Raw genomic sequence first — 5,000 nt, forward strand, 5'->3', positions numbered from 1 at the left:
ATTTTATGGCTGTACGTTGCTTTAAATTGACCTGGTTCATACATGGATTTATTCATAGAGAGAGGGTCTACATCAATGTTAATATCCTGATCCTCCCATGGCGGCACCTTAGGAGGTGTCTGATGAGAATGACAATAATCCTTCAGGTTATAATATTGAATGCTATTTCTCAGTTCCTTCATATATCCTCGTTTGCCTTGCCTATAAAATGATCTCATGTTGTTAAAACCGCTGGCCATACCTCTCACTAATTTCTTTCCACTGGCTATTGCATTGATCTCTCTCACTCTCTGTACAATGCTTTGCAATCCCGTCACTGCTCTCATTATATCTATCCTGGCATTCCTTTGACACCCGAGGATTATTCTCATAGCTTCACTTTGTATGGTTTCAAGTTTCCGGAGTCTCCCTTGACAGGCTATGGAAAGTGCTGGTGCTGCATAATCCACCAAGGCTCTTATCGTACTAATGTAGATTAGCCTCAGCAAGGGCATCCCAGCTCCTACACCGCGACAAGCAAGTGCTCTGAGCGGCCGTAGTCGCGCCCTACACTGAGTCAATATATGATTCACCTCAGCATCTTTACTTGACGCAGTAAAGGCAATGTATACTCCCAGATATTTATATGTCAATACTTTCTCCACCTGTTTGACATTTAAGTTGAGTCTCATGTTGCCCCTTTGTTTGCTCTGAAATTTTGTCTTTTCTTCATTGATAACCAGCCCTAATGTTTGAACAAGTTTACTAAAGTTGTTCAGCGCCGTCTGTAAACGGCGCTGTGTAGTCCCTTGTATCAATATATCATCTGCGTATATAATTGGCTGGACGCCCTGAGGATAGCGCTCTGAGGTTATTCTGTTCATCAGTACATTAAAAATTGTTGGGCTTAAAACACCTCCCTGTGGTGTTCCCAGCTCAAGATTTTTTTCCTCTAACAAACAGCCTCGAAACCACACACAAGCTCTTCTCTCAGACTAATAGTCACCGATCCACTTAAGCAACGTTCCCGAGACCCCTAACATTGCCAACTCATACATAATCACTTCTCCGTTGGCTTTATCAAAGGCTCCCTGTAAATCAACAAATACTCTACACTTTTCTGCATCGTTGGATAAACACTGAATTAGGCAATCAAATGTTCCCTTCCCTTTCATAAACCCGTACAGATTACAAGAGAGTTTATCTCCAATCACATACATTAGTCTGTTTAATAATATTCGTTCCATCATCTTGCATAAGCAGGATGTCAGAGATACAGGCCTGTATCCACCTGACGATTTAGGAATGGGTATTATTAAGGCTTTTTTCCAGGCCTTCGGCAATCTACCTTCCAAATAGCTCATGTTAAAAAGATCTAATAAAGGGCTGTTCTCCATGCTTACTATGCATTTAGAATGTCATATGTAACGCCATCTTCTCCTGGCGATGTACTTTTCCCCCTTTTGATTGCATTTAAGAGTTCATGTATAGTTATGGTCTGACAAGATACTGCAGTAATATTTAAGGATGACTGTATTTGTTCTTTTCGTTCAATTTCCCATGCGTCTAAAGCATCGCGAGTGTGTTGTGGCAGTGAGACCAGAGAAGATGCCTTCGCCCATTTCTGAATATGTTTGTTTGCCTCCTCCTCTGGGTGTGGGTGACTGATGAGGTTATTTGTTTTGCCCCTCACCTTATTGACGTGATGCCATATTTCTTTAAGGCTTTTGCATTCCTTGATGTTTTGTGCAAATTCTTTCCAGTATTCCTTCCTTTTCGTTTTTCCCCAAGCATTCTTGATATATCAAGGAGTATATCTTTGTCTTGTTCCTTTTTGCCTTTTTGTACCCACTCCCTGTGTGCCAATCTTAGCATGTATGTCCATTCCTTACGTGTCTTATCACTGCAGTACCTGTTTTTCCTTCCCCCATGACCCTTTTCCTTTCTGTGTGTCTTGGGTGTTGTGGGTAAACATCTTTCTATCGCACTCAACAAATCCCGGTTGAACCTATCTAAACATATGGGTGTATAGTGTTTATACCAATTCTCTATGTTGTAAACAAACTGGTCTCTGTCGTTTACTTTAAGTGAAAGCCGTTTTCTCTGAAATTTAACTTGTATTTTCCCTACAGCTAACTTAACATACAACGTGAAATGATCACTGAGTAGTTCACTTGCCACTTTACATTCTCCTTGAATCGCCTGTCTGCCAAGCAGGCAGGCGTAATCAAGCCGTCCACCCTTGATGCGTGTTGCCTCTTTGCTACCCAGCAAGCATGCATCAGGCCTATCCTTTAAAAACTGGTAAAACCTCTTACCGTTATCATTGATATTGCCACTCTCCTCTAATTGCGGGTGTCTAGCATTCAAGTCACTCACTATCAGAGCAGAGTCAGAGTACATGCAGTCAGGTAAATATCTGAGGTCAAAGGATCTCCCAGAGATGTATAAGTTGACAATATACATTTCACCTTGTTGCAAATGAAGCTTCACACACACACTTTCTATGCCGTTAGTTCTGCACGGCGTCTGTATTAGTTCAGAGGGTATTGAGCTTTTGACATAAGTTGACACTCCCCGTATTCGGTCACCGGCATGAAGGTGGTATGCTCTATAACCATTAAGTTTGAGAGTATCACCTTTCGTGTCCCTGGTTTCCTGGAGACAAACTAGGTCAATATCGTTTTTCAGTACAGTAGTGAACGTCTGTAACTCTGGGAAGCAAACTATTTACATTCCACGATAATATTCTAATATTATGCTCCATCAGGTTTTGATTGTGTCCTTATGCTTTTCTACTACTTTTTGAATAGTTCCCCATAGCTCTTGCATAATTTCCCATTTTTTTAGGAGGTTTTCTTTCTCCGGATCCTTACGTTTTAGGACTGACCGGAAGACCTCAGAGGATGTTCCTTCCACTATGCTTGATTTTATTGTCCTTTCTTTACCCTTAATGGTAATTTTTCTTTCTAAATTTTTTTCCCTTGCAAGTCCACTAATATTTTAACATTTCTTTCTCGGTCTCCTATTCCTTTTTTTGTTCCTTTTCTGCAAGCCGTTTTTCTAATGTGTCCATCCTCTTAATCATGGCCTGCATCATCTGCGTGAGTGCGGATATTGCCTCCCCATCATTATTGCGTGGCACTTCCTGCACCTGTTGCTCCTGCGTTCGCTTGTCTTCCTTAGGCACCACGGCCGGTGGGCCCTGCAGCCAGGCGTTCGGGACAGGAGCTGCTGTCTCCCTCGGCACCTCTGCCTGCATAGTGACCGGCCCTGCCTCCCTCAGTGCCTCTTCTACGACTCCTTGGTGGGGAACGGCCGAAGTTACCTTCCATTGAGGCCTCGCTCTGCATGCCAGAGATCCGGCATTGTGCAGGCCTCCGCAATTGCAGCAGCAAGGCTTAATTCTGTCTCCCTTTTCTATTTTGGCCCTGGAATCGTGTTTCTTGCCGCAGAACCTACATCGGGCGTCCTGTTGGCATTTCCACGATTTGTGGCCCCATCTGCAACACTTGAGGCACATGACTGGCGGCTCCACATACGGTGCCACCCTCCTGTACCCCACTCCAGAGATGAAGACCCTCTCTGGCACTTCCCCTTTCACGAGGGCTATGAGCTGACTCCGCTCCTCACCCCTGGACTCGTTCCTCTTCACCCACACGAACCTTTCGTCGTCCAGATATTCAGGGTCCAGTACAATAGGGTACTGGAAAATTATCACTTTCGTGAGTTTTTCCCCACCCTTTGGGACAGTCATCACCGTCCCCTTGTACCCTTGAGTCGTCAGGGTTTGTTCTGCCTGACCTGCGCGTACCGTGAGGTATGGCCTTCCTCTGCCTTCCTTTAGCAGCGGCTCAAAACCACGGTGGTCCCGGCCCAGCTACATGGCCCATCTTAATTTCTCCATGAAGTTCATGGCACAGTTCTGCGGGAATAGCAGCCTCTTCCTGCCGTTCACACCTTCATTCTGACTTCCTTCCTTGCTTTCATATTTCTTTTCCCTCTTTTCTTCCTGCTCGCACCTATTCTCAGTATCACTCATCTCACTTGCGCTTTCTTCGTTCCTTTCCCTCTTATGGGAACCACTTTCCATATTCCCTTTTACTCGTGCATATTCACTTTCAGTTTCCATGTCGTAATTGCTGGACCCCGGTATGACAACTCCAGCCATGCTGACACCTGGGGAGGTGACCTGAGCCCCGCCCACAAGGCGGAGGTCAGTGCAGGGAGCGGTTGCCAGAAATTCTTCTTGCAAATGACACTAATTATCCAATTTCCTGTCTTTTTGGATCACGACTGTTATACGACAGTTTTGGGTAGATTGCGGAACACTGGAGGGCCTGAGGCACCTCACCCGCTCCCTGTCCGAGGACTAGGTGGGGGGCGGGTAAACACAGGTTTCTGGAAATCTCTCACGGATGAGGACAGCAAACAAACACGTCCTAATTCTACGAGAGATACACCACGACTGGGGGTCGTGGTGAGGAAGCGGAGGAGTGAGGAGGACTGGCTAAACCTAAAGCCACCACTGGGGTTTAGGTTTGGTATTTCTCTTTTGGATTATTGTCTTTTTCTGGGATAGGGTTGGATTAGGTTTAGGGCGATTTCTCTGAGATCGCGTAGGCATGTTATGTGGTGAAGGTTTTGTAAATAAACTAGAAAATAATGATCAAAGGAACTTAATTTACTCTTTTCATGTCCACCTATAAATAAGCATGTATAAGGATTATGAATAAGCATGAAAAATAAAAATAGGCATGAAAAAGTATCATAAATAAGCACGTATAAGGATTATGAATGAATACCAATCTTAATGTTATATAGAAATATCATGATTATGGAAACTGAATCATAGAAAATAAATGAAAAGAATGTCACACTTCACTCACCACTAATCTATATTATGGATCAGTAGCCCACGCATCAGGCCACGATGATATCAATTATTGGGCTTCTAGCTTGTTCTAAGCATTATGAAATATTTACAAGCATACTGAATCGTAATGATATATATATATATA

The sequence above is a fragment of the Penaeus vannamei genome, chromosome 23 (genome assembly GCF_042767895.1).
Source record: "Penaeus vannamei isolate JL-2024 chromosome 23, ASM4276789v1, whole genome shotgun sequence".
Taxonomy (NCBI): domain Eukaryota; kingdom Metazoa; phylum Arthropoda; class Malacostraca; order Decapoda; family Penaeidae; genus Penaeus; species Penaeus vannamei.